Source organism: Coenobita brevimanus, chromosome 6 (genome assembly GCF_032717465.1).
Source record: "Coenobita brevimanus isolate Jiangsu-jjx chromosome 6, ASM3271746v2, whole genome shotgun sequence".
NCBI classification, from domain to species: domain Eukaryota; kingdom Metazoa; phylum Arthropoda; class Malacostraca; order Decapoda; family Coenobitidae; genus Coenobita; species Coenobita brevimanus.
The window spans coordinates 60,901,292-60,919,026 of NC_136959.1; the positions used below are offsets into that span (position 1 = coordinate 60,901,292).

At 41.0% G+C, this 17,735-nt stretch overlaps 1 protein-coding gene and 1 long non-coding RNA gene across 7 annotated transcripts in view; both read right to left on the reverse strand.

Annotated features, from left to right (window-relative positions):
- Positions 1–14,713, reverse strand: part of LOC145402419 (uncharacterized) — a 55,578-nt gene extending 40,865 nt beyond the window's left edge. Inside the window, exon 1 of the long non-coding RNA XR_013897770.1 lies at positions 14,673–14,713. This is a non-coding gene — a long non-coding RNA (uncharacterized LOC145402419). The remainder of the gene's footprint in view (positions 1–14,672) is intronic.
- Positions 1–17,735, reverse strand: part of Rbfox1 (RNA-binding Fox protein 1) — a 377,774-nt gene that overhangs the window by 330,177 nt on the left and 29,862 nt on the right. The gene's annotated exons all lie outside the window — the stretch shown is intronic.

A 17,735-nucleotide genomic window follows, 5' to 3' on the forward strand; every position in this document is an offset into this window, starting at 1 on the left:
AAAATCAGAGTTATAAGTTACAAAGAAAAGGGAGTCCACTCATAACACATCCACGAAATACAGAATGATGACTAACAAGGAACAAGGAAAGAAACACGTTAAAAAAAATAGCCCCTTCTACACCATAACGTCTTAATATATTCTTCTTACTTTCAGATCATCTTAAGAGACATATCTGGAGGCATTATACAGTATTTAGTCTTATTAAATCCCTTCAATACGTGATGCATTTTCCAAGTTGAATAAATTCGTCTGGAAATAGCAATAATAAACTAAAAATAAAAGAAGATGTCACCAGCTTCAAGGAGTAAAAAAAAAAAAAAAAAAAAAAAGGTGACCAGATTCAAGGACAAAAAAAATAAAAATAAGAAGTCACCTGATTCGAAGGGGGAAGGGGGGAAATCAGCACTATTAGTTACAGAAAAAATCCAGTTAAAGGAAAACACATAGTATTAGTAACACCCACAATAAATAATAATAATAATAATAATAATAATAATAATAATAATAATAATAATAATAATAATAATGCTGACTAACAAAGAACTACAAAATAAACACCAAAAAAGAAAAATTTTAGCAACAGATGCCTGCAACACCGAGCGCCTTGTTATTAATAAAGGACTGGTTATGCAAATGATCTAATGCACCGAGTGATATTAATTTCAGGTTGTGACGCCCGACCTCAAATTTTTGGTAAACAATGGCAGTGATAACGGGTGACTGTAATTAAAGGTAAGAAAGGAGAACAGGTGTGTGCATGAGTGAATGACGAAAATGAAAAAGTGAATATGTGACAAGATGAATAAAGAAGGTGATCAGAAATACGGTGAAAAATGGCAAGGTGAGACAGGTGAGCAGATGAGTGAAGGTGACTATCGAAGGTGGAAAGTGACAAAGTAGCAAGAAAGTAAAATATGAAAGTGATAATCAATATTGATTAATTGGCTAGGTGCTTAAAAAAAAAAGTGAAAATGGCAAGGTGGAAGGTGAGTAGGTGCATGAAGGTGAATTACCAAGGTGAGTAACAGGAGGAAGGTGAATTATAAAGGTGAATAAGTGTGAGTAAGGGAGGTGAGACTGCAGGGTGTGGTGGTGGAAGCATGGACAATACCTAGAACCTTCCTTTCCTCACGTGCCGGACCCCCACTACACCCCCCCCTCCGCCTACACATACACCCCCAACTACCCCCCCCATCAGTTAGCTACCCCCATCCACCAACACCCCCACCCCCAACCCCCTGCAATGACTCGCTGGTTCTCATAGTAATGCTGTCTATACCAGAGAGGAAGTAGTGTGAAATAGTTTTATACTTATCTATCTCCATATATCTATCTACAGTACCTGCATTTCCAGACGCTGTATCTTGTGAGGGGTGGCCTATCGATTTGCCGTGTCGCACAGCACCGCAGTCTAGGCTAAACTTTATAACATTAGCGCATAAAAAAATACACATATACATAAATAAATATATTATAAAACAAAATGCTCTACTGATACCTGTGGCACGAGGCACTTTTACTCAATACTTTCACTTATCCTCCTTATCTACCTAAACTCTAATTAACCTGTAATTAACGCCGTATCATGCAAGGTAATTACCAGCATAAACTACAAACTAAGGACGAATTTTATAAGTCTCCAACGACGATAGTTCATAATTTGAGATTTTATTGCAAATTCAAGATTACCATTCGTAACCTACACTTTATATTCTGAGTATATCATCGTTAAACCAAAATTTATATTCAGAGTTTATTATAATCAAACTACACTTTACTTTCTGCGCTTATAATTAAACTACACTTTATATTCTGAGCTTAGCATTAAACTACACTTATATTCTCAGCTAATCATTATATTTTATATTCTGAACTTTGTCATGAAACTGCACTTTACATTCTACGTGTACCAACGTTAAAATACTTTCTATATTCTACAGCTACCTTCGTTAACCTACATTTCAAGTTCTAAGTCTACTTTCATTGACCTACATATTGTCAGTGTTTATGCGCTTTATAAATCACAATGCACTAGTAAACAATGTTCACCCCCAATTAATCCCAAGATCAAATAGTCCCTGCACCGAATTAACCTAAAGCCAAATACCATACTCAACACCAGGGTGCTGTTAATCCCTTCATTCCGGTAACACTTTCATTTTTTTTTTACTGTTTCATTTGGCTGAAGGGGGGGGGGGAGACTTTTCGAACAGGAGGGGATACATAAATCTTTCAAAACTGAATAAAAAAAAATGCGTCACAGGATGGAAGGGGTAAAGTCCTCCGTTGTTTGGACGCGATAAAATTATTACATTTAAACTAACAAAAAAAATATTAATACTGAGAAAAATACTAGCAGTGAATGGTGAAAACAAGTATCACGATTCACCTTTGTTTCGATAAGAGGCTCAAAACCAGTACGGTAAATCACTGACGCGTAAACTACACGATTATGACAAGCAGGAAAAAAAATCTACCCCAGTAAAATGTTAAAGGTGACAATACAGGCACTTAGGCGGCCAAGTACTCTTCCCTGGGTTACACTCCCTCCTTGAAGACTAACGCTTGCTTCTTCGCCCTACGATAAGAATAACTGGGATGTAACCATGGACCTAAGTTAATGGGTATACCTCTTCTTTACACCAAGGATCCCAGTTATCTTCTTACGTCCTAAGCAAAATATTATATCATCGTGGTTAATACGCGCCTGTATAAACGATTTTGTACCGTAATTTATATGCAATTATTGTAAAACTAAAATGAAGTTCTCACCCAATCATGATCTGCCTTTCATCCACATGAAGGCCAATCAGAACGCCTTTTTGATGATGATGACAGGAAGAAATTACTCAGCAACTTGACGAGCTACGCAAAAACAACTGGGGAGAATAATGCGTTACCACCTACGCAAAATACGCTGGTAAACTCAACTGCGAGGGCTAAGGCTAACTCCCAACTCCTACGCTCTACGCCAAAGAGAACCGCTGAATACCTGAAGACGTATATAGGCCAGGAAAAATTATAGATCTTCGTGAACCATTTTTTCTGTTTTGGACGCACTGAGGTAGCATAAATTACTCTGGCACTTTCTATAATTATGGCTCGTAAAGAAAAAAATAAAAATAAACTATCAATCAACGTTATGGGTCTCAATCTCAAAAATTCGGCACGACTATTAAGCGAGCACCGTAACTGGGGAAGATTCAGTGTTTAACCATCTTACGTCATACACAAAATACAGACGATACCAAATGCGGAAAGACGTAAAACTACAAACCCAACTAACCTGCTACGCCACAGTTACGCAAAATACATCTAACTAACCTTTTACGCCACAGCTATGCAAATACACTAACTTCCTACGCCACAGCATAATACACACCTAACTAACCTCTTACGTCATCGCTACGCAAAATACACTAAGCTTTTATGCCACAGCTGCGCAAACTACACACCTAACCTCTTATGCCACAGTTACACAAAATACGCTAACCAACCTCTTACGCCACATGGAAACTATACACTTAACTGCCAAGACTGGCGACCCGCCTACGCGTTACGCAAAATCCAGAACTGTGAAGACTTACAAGCTACACAAAACACACACGTAAGTTCTTTTACCCGATTACGCAGTTGTTTTTCTTTATTCTTGTTATTTCCAGATGATTATATTAATTTTTCGACAGACGCTCAAACTACATGTTTTAACATACTTCATTACCTTCCTCCTAAAGGTCTCTCCAAAGCTGAATAAAATCGTCTGGGGCCAGCAAGAATTACACCCAAGGCCCGTATTCCCGTAGGGTGTGGAAGCTTACGAACATCTCTTTCTTGACGATTTATTTTACGTCTTACACATTACTATACTATTTTCACCTTAACCTGGCTCAGATATTCGTCCTTTTGTAGCTTATTTCACCTCACTCAGTGGTGGAATAAGACAGTACCAAGACTTTCCAATTCTTTCCAGAGCACCAATACACCAGTCCTGTATGAGACAGCCCTAGCATGTATTCAGTATGGACGGTGGGTGTTAGCGCCGAAGTGGTGACATGAAGAGGTGTGCGGTACGTAGGAGGACTACTGGGCCTTGAAAGCAGGCTGTGAAGCCTATGCCCAGAGTCGGTCACATTTATAAAAAAAAAAAAAAAAAAAAAAAAAAAAAAAAAACTTCATGACTGGCATCAGAATCTATTGTTAATCTCGTCTTACAATTTAGCATTCTAGATGGAGAAATGACAATGTTGGGCAAAGTCAGAGTAAAACGCGTAGTCCTAAATGCTTTTGTATCATATTCATTCCTTTGCAGTATCGACACAGACTGCATAAATAAGAGAAACAATTAATAATATAGCACACACAAAAATAAACTGCTAAGGAAAAGGTGTTAGGGAGCTTCCTTATCCGACGAGAATATGACTCCAAGACATCACCGTAGTGAAAGGTGTAAACGTCCTAACGCAGAAATACGCAGGTAACTTAACCAGGAAGGCAAAGGTTGACCCTCTTCTACGCGTTACGCCACGAGAACCGCTAGATCAATTAACAGGTGAGGCAGGTAAGGCTACGCAAATGGAAACGCGCGTCTTAATATGGCACAGGTCACGGTGGGAAGAACGCTACGGGGTAAAACGGGACGAGGAGATGTGAAACTAAGTGGATGGAACGAAAGATGTGAAACGGTGGGAAAGAGGAATGAGGATTGATGGACTTGTGGAAAAAAAAGATGGTATATGAAAAAAAATGGGGGAAATATAAGAATACGTATGAGAGAGAGAGAGAGAGAGAGAGAGAGAGAGAGACGTACCGGTATCACACACACACACACACACACACACACACACACACACACACAGAAACATGTAAGTCGTGAGAGTGGGTTGAATGAAAGAGAGAATGACACTCGCTAAACGAAGCCACATAACTCGTGAATGGCGGTGGTGTAGTAGTAAGAGGAGTTGGGGAGGAATAGGGAAGAGTGGGAGTGGGGAGGAGAAAAGAGAGAGATGTGGAGAGTACAGAGAAGTTGATGGAGTAGAGGGGAGGAGATGGAAGAAGAGGAGGAGATGGGAGACGAGGAAGAGGTGGGAGAAGAGGACGTGATGAGAGACGAGGAGGAGGTGAGCGAAGAGGGAAAGGAAAGGAAGAAAGGGAAAGCGAGACAAAAAGAGAAGAGGAGAAGAAGGAAGCAGAGACGGATAAGACAATGAGACAGGAAAAAAAAAAAGACACGAGAAAGACTGGGAGTATCAAAGTCAAGGAAAAAAAAAAAAGTTTAAATAGGGAGAAGAGTGAGAGGAGATGCACACACACACACACACACACACACACACACACACACACACACACACACACACACACACACAAGAAAAGGCAATACAGACAGAAGAAAGAGAGGAAAGGTTAAACAGCCAAGGAAAGCCATACAAGTCACGAATGGGACTGGTGAAATGGTAAGAAGGGAGAGGCTTGAAGAAGAGCCGATGATGATGTAAGGATAAAAGAGAACGTAAAAAAAAAAAGAAGCGAAGAAAGGACGAGAGAAAGACACGCGGAGGGCAGACGCAAAGAGAAAAAAAAAAATGAAATGAGCAAATGAAATACGAAAGTGTGAAAGACAGATGCAATAAATGAAAGATTGATGCAACAAAGGATGACGAGAGATAGGGAGACAGGGAGATGCTGTCAAAAAGAGGAAAAACAGTGGAAGGAAAAGAGCTGGTAAACTTGGGAAGACAAAAGGGAAGATAATGGTGAAAAATATATGAAGAAACTTTTAAGACCAAAAATAAAACAGACACGTAGATGCTGAAGGGTAAATATAAGTATAAATATAAGTATGAAGCCAAAGGAAGAGAGGTCAGATAAAATAAGTAACAAAAACAAGAATTGGCAACTTCAACAAAATACAGAGAAAACGGATCATAAAAGCGGAGGTGATGTAAATAACGAAAATAGGAATGAGAGAGAGAGAGAGAGAGAGAGAGAGAGAGAGAGAGAGAGAGAGAGAGAGAGAGAGGGAGAGGGAGAGGGGGGGGGTAAGGTATTGTTGATCCGTGAAGTACATGAGAATGCGCAGGGAAAAACTGAAGTGATAGTCAGAGAGAAGAATGGGAGAGAGGAGAATGATCAAAGAGAGGAAGGGAAAGTTACTCTTGGTTTCTTGTTCTCTCGTGAATGCTCCACACACACACACACACACACACACACACACACACACACACACACACACACACACACACACACACAGCTGAATGCAACAAGAGGGGCTGTGGTGTAAAACCCTCTCTCTCTCTCTCTCTCTCTTGCAAGGAAGGGGAGGAGCGTGAAGAAAGGGCTAAGGAAGAACACGTGAGGGGAGAGAAGGGGTTGGGGAGTGAACACCAGAAGCCAGAGCACACGAGGGGAAGAAGGTCACTGAACAAACGAGGGGAGCTGAGGGGGAAGTGATCTGACTGAAGAACTGGCGTGTATTTGTGAAAGCTGGAAATGTTGAAACCAAGACTGAATGGGCGGTGAAAAGGTGAAAAGAAAAATTACTCCCTACTACAATGGAGGTCAATAATATCTTTCTGCGAAGTGATATATTGTTTGAGGGACTGTGACGTATGTGTTGTACGATTAAAGTTAATACTAAAATGTCGAAACGGAGATCCAGCAGAGACTGAAAAGCAAAAATAAACAAAGAAATAAATAAATAAAATCAGTTTACAATATATGTGATCAACAAACTAGTACAATAATAAATGAAAATACCAAAGGGCTCCATGTGGGTCAAACGAGATGAAGGGTTGAGGGGTAAGGTTGGGAAGGAGGAGACACCTGGGTAGAAAGGTCAGGAGATGGGAAGAGAAGATATAAAGTGAGGGAGGGAGAGGGAGACAGACACCTGGGTAGAAAGGTCAGGAGATGGCGAGAGAAGATTAAGAAGTGAGGGAGGTAGAGGTAGATATACATGTCAAAAGAAGAAAGGGGGCAGGTAGATATAAGAAGGTTGTGACAGGTAGATAAAGAGGTCAAAGTGGGAGGACGGAATAAGGTCAGGAGATGGCAAGAGAAGATAAGAAGTGACCGAGGGAGAGGTAGATATGTCACAAGAAGACGGGGGTGGGGGGGGAGGAATATGAGAAGGTTGAGAGGTAGATAAAGAGGTCAAAGGGGAAAGACAGAGAATAGTCAAAGAAAGTAAGGTAAAGTAAAGTAGTCGGACTGGTGAAGACACGGGTTCAGAAAAAGAGATGATCAAGAGGTAACAGACAGAGGTTATGAGCAATGATACCTGTAAAGAGAGAGAGGTACTCAAACAATGGCCAAGAAATAATGAGAGAGAGAGAGAGAGAGAGAGAGAGAGAGAGAGAGACTAGTGGGATAATCAACATAACCACAAAAGAAAACAACTGAAAACAAAAAGTGAAAGAAAGGTACAATGAAAACGAGGCAATACAAAGAACGTAAACGAAAGAGAGGATATGACCAAGTAAGAACAAAGGCAAAGAATGACAGAGTGCGAGTGATGCTGAAAGGTGAAATCATATGAAAAAAAAATGATAAAGAAGATAAGACTGATTATATACGAAGACTGAGTGAATGGATGTGGAAGATACAATTAAATACGACAAAGGAAAAGCACAGTAAGAGGCAGAAAGATAAATTATAAAAAATATAATAAAGAAAAAATTAAGTACTGGTATTAATATAAGAAAAAGCACACACATTAGGCTGATTAAAAAAAAAAGGTGGATGACTAGGGCGGACACAAAAAAATTATCCCTTCACTACGACGGAATACAGGGTTAATAGCATCGACTGGCAATAAAAAAAAGGATAAAAAATTAAAGAAAAAGGAATTAATATATAAGATAAATGTATATAAATAAACAGATAAACTAATATAACAATCGTGCTTAAGACGTAACGAGACCGCTTCTATTTGCCTACGACTTTTATTTTCTTTAAGCTGGATAAAAACGCGTGGTGGAGGCTAGAGAAACAAACTAGGAGAGAGAACCATGGGTCGAGAGTGATTAAGTAAACAGGACGAGAGGGCAGGTGGTGCAAGGAAGGCCGAGGCGTATGAATAAGGAAGGAGACGGAGTGAGAAGGGGAGGAGGAGAGACTACGAGATGAGAAGGAAGGATGAGGAAGGAAGGAAGGAAGAGGGGGACAGAAGGAATAATGGACGAGAAAGAAGACAGTGATGAAAAGAAGGAAGCATGGAAGGTAAAGAAAGAGAGGGAGGGAGGGGAAATAAGGGAATGGAAAAGAGAGAGGGATGGAAATAGGATTGAGGGCAGTTAAAGACGTAGGATATGCAAGAGACGGGATAAGAAGGGAAGGATGGAAGATGAGAGGGAAAGAAGGAAGATGAGAAGGAGGGAAGGAAACCAGAAAACTGGATGATTGAGCAGGTAACGAAGGAAGGCTGAGGCAGCTGAATAAGGCAGGAGATGCGGTGAGAAGCGAAGGAGGAAGGGCTGTGACAGAAGGAAGGAGAGGGAAGGATGGAAGGGAGGGAGAGAGGGAATGAGAGGAGAGATTGCGGTATAACAAGGAAAGAGTGGGAATGGAGGGACGAGAGAGTGGAAGGAAGAGGGAAGCGAAAGAAGAAAATGAACTGAGAAAACCGAGAAAGAATGTTAAAGGTTGAGAAGAAAATCAGACGGCAGGGAGGAGTAACAAAAGTGTCCAAAGGAAGAAATTTAAGAGGAAAGGCCACGAATATATATATATATATATATATATATATATATATATATATATATATATATATATATATATATATATATATATATAACGGGTGAAATAAATGAAAACGATGCTGGAAGTAAAGAAAAGTTCCAAGGAAGAAAATACACACTCATAAAAAAAGGATAATTATTGAGAAGTAAAGAAAAAGTGCATAAAAAAAAATACCAATGCATCCCACACCACCACTACCTAACCAACTTAAAATGAAAAGAGGATTAAAAAAAAAAAAAGGTAATAAACAGAGAGGATGGGTAGTAAAGAGATGCAGAAATATCATTAAAATGGTGAGAGAAGTGGAAAAAGAACAGTAAAAAATAAAAGGAATATGAAACAAACGAGGAAGAGAACTAAATGGCATAAAAGGGAATACAAGAATAGCGAAAGTACGGAGGCGACAAGGAAGTAATAAAAGATGGGATGTAAAAGAAGCAAAGACGATTAGGTAAAGATGAGCCCGTAACAATCTAAAATGAAAAAGAAAAAAAGAGGAAAGCCCTGAGAAAATAAATATATCACCCAGACCAACAACGTGCCTAGACTGAAGTATCTCGTGATAAGGAATAAAAAGTGTGAGAAGTAGCCAAAGAAAAAAAAAATGCATGAGAAAGTAAAGTAAAAAGTACGAAGGAATAAGAGTAAAGAGACAGAAGAGGGATGAAAGTGAAAGCAAAATGTAAGAAGGAGTAAAGAGACACATGAGGGATGAAAAGGAAAGTAAATAAAGAGAGGCCACGTAAAGAGCAGTACTATCGCCATCCCATCCCCCCAGCATCACCCTACCCAACATCGTGGCTAGACCGACGTATGGCATGATTACGATCGTCGGGTCTCTCTCTCTCTTACTTTCACCTCGTCCCTTACCCCACCCCACCTCGAGTCTCCGAAACTAGGACGACCGTAATTCAACCCAGGTAATGACCCTGTGATTCGCAGACGACAGGGATAATTTGGGTATACCTGGCAGATGATACGTGTTAATTCTGGGTACAGCACCTGGGAAAAGAGCTGGGTTAATTATGAGCACTGTACCCGGCTGAACTGTATATACCTGATCACCATTACCAGGACGACCGTAACTGGATAATATGAGGATAATTTTGTATTCCCTGCAAGAGACATGGCTGACCGGTAACCGGATTTCGTGGGAAGTGGGATGTGACATGGGCCATTTATGAGCAACTGGGATGTGAGAGGTTAATAGGAATATGTGGGAAACGAGAGGCCTTAATTCTGTGTATCTGGAAAATGGTAGAGATTAATTCTGCGTTCCCTGAAAGCGACATGAGTTGATTTTATATACCTGGGATGTGATACAGATTAATTTGAGTACCTGCTACCTAAGAGAGCTACTGGCTACGTTAATCCGAGTAACTGGAGAATGAGATGGGTTCGAAAGGTGTGCTTAATGTGTCCTGTAACATGTGGGCCCAGGAGATTACTATGGAGGTGGTGGGGTGGTGGATAAGGATTTAAAAAAAAAAATCGGACGGAGTTAGGCTTAAGAAGGATGAGGACTGGAATAGGGGGTGAGACTGGATTAGTCCCAGAAGAATTGAAAAGGTCGAGTGTAAAGTGAATGGAATTCATTATGCTGATCGGAATAGATATCACACAACGTGGAGATGAAAACAGTGGGTGGGTAATAAAGAACTGGAGCTTGAAAGGTGAAGGTGGGAGTTTAGTGATATGATAATTAATACTCGCTGCGTGAGGATGAATAGGCAAGGAGTGAGTGGATAAGATCATGAAGCGTGAAGTACGGATAGATAAGACGTGGAACGAAGGGAAGGATAGGTTGGAGGAGGAACGCCATGGATAGGCGGCAAGGGATGACCAGAGAGATGAAAAAAAAAAAAGGGGGGGGGGGATGGAGGAGGAAGGGTAAGTCAGGGAATAGGGAAAAGAGGGATGGACAAAATGAACATGGAGAAGGGTGTGGGCGTCTAGGAGACTTTTGAATAGTAAATGGATATGGTTAATGAGAGTGATGGGTAGATGGATAATGGTGTGCAGGGAGACTTACAAGGATCTGGAAATGTAAATGGAAAGGATAGACAGGACTATGGAGGATGGATGAATATGGTTATGTAGAAAGAATTAGGTTACAAGGATAGTAGAAAAATGGGGGAAATGATGGATAGGACCAAGGCGTGGACAACGGCTGGATATGTGGACAGAGGAGGTGGAAGGAGTTAGAAGGGACTGAACAGTGACAAAGAGGAGGAGATAAACAAGGAAAAGTGAAGGATGGATGGTCATAGTGAAGGGACAGCATTAACCTTTTCAGTACACCTATTTCGTCCTTGCATAGCCCACACGACACATGATTTTACGTAGCCGATTCCCCCCCCCCCCCCGAAATGGATGAGTTAAGTATACATAGCCAGTTTTCATTAACATCCTTCCTACAAGAAAGATTTTCCAAGCTGAATAAACCTCTGGCGGAAGCAAGAATAAAAATGAGGTCACTGAACATAAGGGATAGTTGAAACATGACGCAGGAACATAGAGAAAAAGACGTAATCGTACGGAAGGGGCAGGCAGAAGGGATGTGGAGGATAGGGATGAACTACAGCGCAAAATGATTACGATGGATGATCAAATGGGTGAAGAATAAATAAAGAAATCATGAAGGAAGTTAATCAATAATGACTAGGACTGTACCTTCACCGTGGGGATGTGGAAGGAAGGGAAGGCTAGGATGGCAGAACGTGGTCAGCATCCCTATATTAACCTCAATCGCAAAGCCGATTCCCACGGTGTGTGTGTGTGTGTGTGTGTGTGTGTGTGTGTGTGTGTGTGTGTGTGTGTGTGTGTGTGTGTGTGTGTGTGTGTGTGTGTGTGTTTTATCTCAGTTTACAGTCAACACGGTAATTACAAAGGTGAATGGACAGACAAACAATTTAGTATCGGGGACTCGACCAGATGGTAACTTGAGTGGGAAAAGCCCGTTTTAATTCAGAATCAATGGTCTGCCAAATAGTCATCAATTTTGGCATACATGGTTAATGGAGGTCACTGTTACTCTCCAGATCAAAATCCTGTCCTGAAATGAATAAAATAAATAAATAAATAAATAGAATACTCACGCAATAGAGGATAAGCGCGGAGGAGGAGGAAGAGGGAACTATCTATCAATCTATCTGGGGTACTATCTATCTACCTACCTGCACATCTATCAGTCCATCTATACCAAAAAATTAATAACTCGAGGATGGGAGGCTACTATCCTTATTTATCTATTAATCTATATACCTAGGCAAGAATATCCAATCTCTTACCAGCCGCTCTACAAGCACGGGACCATATTCTCGTCGGGTCACAAGCTCCCTAGGACCTTTTCCTTACCGATTTATTTTTGAATATGGCTGGGTAATATCGTTTTGTACGCTATGTATGCATAGTACAGGGATATTTACAGAATTTAAGTAACACACAAGAGTAGGGCAAGGTACAAAATAAATCGCGTAGGAATAGGTGTTGGGGAGAGTTCCGGCGGAGTGCATTTGACCGCTGTAAGAATTTCGAAGAGAACAAGACAAGTTTTTGCACAGGTCACCAAGTCGGGCTGTGGTTCTTGGGGGGGTCAGGGCCAGGTGGAGTAGGACCCGTTGCCACTTGTTTATTTCACATTTAACAGGATGATTGTTGGTGATGGTATAAACACTCTCAGGCTCTTTTTTTTTTTTCACGCTTCTATCTATTCTCACTCTCAGCTAGGCTAAACGGAGCTTAAATTTCGGGTGGAGACATTTTTTTTTTTCAATGTTATATAACTTTCAGCTAAAACAAAACTTAAATTTCGAGTAAGGAGACATTTTTTCCAACATTTTTTAACTCAGCCGAAAAAAAAAAAAAAAAATTAAATTTCAGGTAAAGAGCAATTTTATCGATCTACTCACCTTCAGCTATACAGAACTTATATTTCGGGTGGAGAGGCATTTTTTTTCTAAACTTTTCTCCCAGCTAAACAGAGCTTAAATTTCGGGTAAAGCACTCACAGGACAACCCCAAGAACGAAAGGAATATCTAACTCACCTAATTTCTAACTCACATAATATCTAACTCACGTAATAAGGCGCCTACCCTACCGTGAGGTGAATAAAATACATATACATCCTCGTACTGAAGAGGTAAGACCCAGAAAACTTAAGTATGAGAAGTAACCTACGCAACATACAATCAACATAGAAAATACATAAAAAAAAAGATTATTTTTTTAATTATTTTTTTTTATTTTTTTTTGGTGGGCAATACGGAAATTATATGATGCCATCCGAGGTTAGCTTCAATCCAATAACACTTACTCTTGCCATCTCCAGACGATTTTATTCATCTTTTGGAACTGGAGGGGATTAGATTCAATTTTCAGTAACTCCTTCACACTTACTGAGACGTCCTCCAGAGGCTGAATGAAATCGTCTGGTTGCAAATAAGAACCAAAATGTTATGTTATCGGGCTGGATGTGTTAATGCCAAACACAACAAAGTAAACCCTCTATATAACGAACTAACTGGGTCATTACATGTGAAAGTTTGTTAAATCCAATAGTCGGCTCTTTATATTAGTTAATTAATTACTTTCTACTCCAGTATGATACTTTTTTTCCATAATTAGTTCTTTCCACGGCAGTAAGACAAAATTTTTCAAATACCTTTCACCTGGTGCTTTCTATACCGAATTCTGCTTGGCGTATACCCACTCTTGTCCGGTATATGACGAGATTTCGATTAGTCCAGCGTCCACTATAATAAATTTGGTATACTGAGGTTCGTTATAAAGAGGGATTACCGAAAAGCAAGGAAAGTATACTGGCAGATGCGCTGGAGAAGCTGATGTGGTGCTCCTCCTAAGCTGGCGGCCCAACACTACCTGAAACACACACATCCACACAGACACACACACTCAAAAATACAGACACTCAAAAATACACACACGAACACATCCTGGAAAAGTTATACTACCACGTAAAAATCAACAGTTATTCAAAAAAAGCCACATCATGCGTGTACCCTAGACAAAACTGTACCCACTACTCATCACGGATACAAATACATAAAAAAAAATATATATATATATACGAGGCTCACTGTTAAGAACGACACTAGTGAAGCTCTGGATTATTCAAAAAAGACCGACGAAAGCCACAGTGATTTGTTGAGGAGGTGGAGCTACTCGGCCACGTGGGCTTCAGAGCACCTGAGTTAATCCCCTCACTCTGATGACGTATGTTTTTTTTTTTTTTTATTCTTGCTACTCTCAAATTTATTCAGCTCAGGAGACGTAAGGTACTGGAAGGATTAGATACAGCCTTCATTAACCTCTTGCCTTTGAAGGGCACCCAAATATTAAAGGGGTTAAGGAAGGCTACATCAAACCTCTTCAGCCCACGAAGTCGCTCCTGAACAGAGTGAAATCCCATCGAGAATAGCCAGAATAAAAGAAGGAAGACGTCACCGTAATGAAGAGGTTAAGGCGCCCAGGTCACACTGCTTGTCTGGCCAGTGGTTCACAAACACTCTTACGATAAATTCCATGCCGTAACCAAGATAATTTCTGCGAGAGACAAGAAAAGGGGATTGGCGAACTTCCCATGTCTTAATCCTCAAGCAAAAATAAATCACAGTAACGGCAGGGACCAAACCGTATGCCTGTCTGTGAGTCCAGGCCCTGAGCTAGGTCATGCAAGGTCAACCATACTGGCTAAAAGCAAGGACGACCAAACTACGGCTGGTCAAGTGGTTATTACTGACTGCGGAGACACGGCAATGGACAATGAGTTTATAGCAAGGTTGTAGGGATTGTCGCCACGACCGGTCGTGCAGGTCATGTGTGGTACTGAGAACAAACTTTACATGAACAGGTGGCGGGGAGTCTGTGTCGCCATGGCAAATGTGTATGTACGGCCACCTTGACTTACGTACACAGCCGAGACCACCTCCATACACCGCCCTATCAACACCTACACACATTGTTCCGCACACCACGTACCATCTGAAATAAAAGACATATTACTTTTATTCTAAGCCACAAGACATCCATTATAATGTATGTGTTACTTCAAGACGGCTATGAACCAAGGGATCTACACCTCCCTTGTTCTATATGGTATATCTGTATTCATATTAGCAACAACAAGTACACAAAAAGTACAGTAATAAAAAATGCACAAATCTGTACCCAAACTTAACAAATAAATCACAAAGTAGTAATCGAACCCGTACACCTCAGGATCTCTGTCCACCATGCAACCACAGAGCCACAAAGAACAATCCACCTAGACAGATTTTTTATTTTTTATTTTTTTTTAAGAATATCCTTCATCCCCCGCAGTTTTTTTATGGTTACGAACTGTCAGACTGGAAGGCCGATTTGACTGGTAACCAAGGAGAGTCATGTATCTCATAAGTAAGGCTTACCGAATTTCAACCAACCAAATTATAGAACCCAAACTAAGGAAGTGGGCCATTTCCTTCCGGTAGTAAGAAACCTACTATACCATGCTATTCGAATCTTTACATAAAACTCATTCCATAAAAAAAAAAAAAAAAAAAAAAACAGGAAGACGAAACTCCGAAACGGTAAAATTAAAAAGCTACGGTGCTCATTCGGCAACAATTAACGAAACACCAGATTAATAACCTTTTTGTTTTGGTTCAATACAGACTACCATAACAAAAACCCACAGAGATGAAACTGGGAATGGCAGGGTCAACAGGCCACACAGTAGCGCTCTATATAATCTAACAATATTCCACCTTCACAATGCTTTGAGGAAACTACGGGTCAAAAGGTCACTGAGGGTCATACGTTCAGTCATCATTCCACGTTTACAGTGTTTGAGCATAACCTGACTCCACCCATCGGCCCTCCCTCACACACAGTCCTCATAAACTACAACATCACTCGTAAACAAAATAAATAAATAAACATAGTAAATACATATACAAATACACCATAGAAGCATGACGACATGATCTGTATAAATCACACACACACACACACACACACACACACACAATCCCTCCCCCACAAAACCCACAAGACAAAGCCTCCATACACAAGACTCCTAAAAAAAAAAAAAAAAAAAAAAATTCAGTTTGTCAATACCAGCCACTCTGTCATTATTCTATCATCTCTGACAGCAGAAGCAGAGACTCCACCCTCCTACCTCACGATCATTACCCCTCCCCTCTCTCTCTCTCTCCCCCCCCTCTCTCTCTCTCCCCACACACACACACACACACACACACACACACACACAACTTGTTTCGTCCTACAGTGACCAAAGCCACAAAAACGGAACTGTAAATACCCAAGTGGCGGCATGTGCGGTTAAAAGAGGAAGGCCAGGTGGTGGACAGGTGGAGTCAGTCGGCAGAAAGAGAGAGAGAGAGAGAGAGAAGGGGGGGGGGCTCTTGAGGCGATGAGGGGCCCCCAACGTGGCACTCCTGGCACTCACCATATTCTTAGGGCGGCATGGCACCATTCCCTACAGTACCTCTCTCTCTCTCTCTCTCTCTCTCTCTCTCTCTCTCTCTCTCTCTCTCTCTCGTAATTTATAAGTACAGCATTATCTGCACTGTCGTGGGCATTTTCCTACTCTCCATCAGTATTTCAAGACTTTTTATAATTAACGAACACTTGATTCTCCCCCCCCCCATTCTCTCTCTCTCTCTCTCTCTCTCTCTGTTTATTATCGCCTAAAGGTTTCAATTAAGTTTCTTTTCCCTATTTTTCCGTCAATATGTAAAATCCTTCCTCGCCTACAATAGTTCCTTTTTTTTTTTTTTTTTTTAATAGGTCCTTCCCTATTCGTCTAAAAACCAACTTTATGTAACAGTCTGGCACGATTCCCCACAGTACCGTACTCCCTAACCCCGCCCCCCCTCCCTCTCCCTTCCTTCTATATCTTATTCAATGCTCATTCACCTGAAGTATCTAATTATTTCCAGAATTCTCGTAGAACGGACTCTTTCTCCCTCACAAGAACAAACCACTTCATCAACCTTCCTCCTCACCTCTTCTACCTCCTACATTTTCTTCTACCTCCCTCATTTTTCGTTAATATTCCTCTACCTCTCTTTATGTGGTAGCCTTCCTTTCCCTCCTAATCTTTTCCTATCTTCCTCATTGTCACCAATCTTCTCCTATGAGCATCACTTCAACACCTGGCAACCATCTTTTCTCTTTCCCAATCCTCTTCAATCTGCCCAGTCCATCACTATCTCCCTCACCAATCCTCTCCTTTCTACCCATATCTTGCAAACATCTTTTCTGTCCCATATCTTCTCTCACCTCCCCCATTCTCGCTCATCTTCTTCCTCCATTTACTTGGCAATCTTCTTTTCCATCTTCGTCTATCTCCCCTATCCCTCTCCAATCTTCCCCACTCTCGCTGGTCTTCTCCCACCTCCTTTTACCTGGCAACCATCTTTTCTCTCCCTTATCTTCCTCCCACTTGTCATCTGTCACCCATCCATCCATCACTACCCCCGTTGTCATCTGCCACTCCCTTCACCCTCCCATACCCCCTCCTCTCCTCAAACACCCCCACTCCAACTCAGGCACTTCACAATCTCGCAAACTCCCTAACAGTCACTCAAACATCTAAGTCTCCTAACACTCTCACTAACAATGAAGAAAGCAATATCCTACACACACCCACAAACAAGAACGACAACCGGCAGTGACTGGTAGGATAAGCACAACACAATAATCATCATCATCATCATCATCATCATCAAAATCCGAAAATATAGGCCACACATCCTGGCAACTGTTAATGGAGAGATATCAATGGGAGTGGGATTATCAGAAGCAGCAGCATCCGGCCTTGATAAAGCAGGGGTTAAATGCGCTCGCGTTTATGGTAATTGGTCGCCTACTCCGGCCATTATTCACTTGGGGGGGAGGGGGGGAGTATTCAGGACTACAATGTGAGAGTAGGAAGATAGTGTGAGGTTTGAGGGGGCAGCGTGAG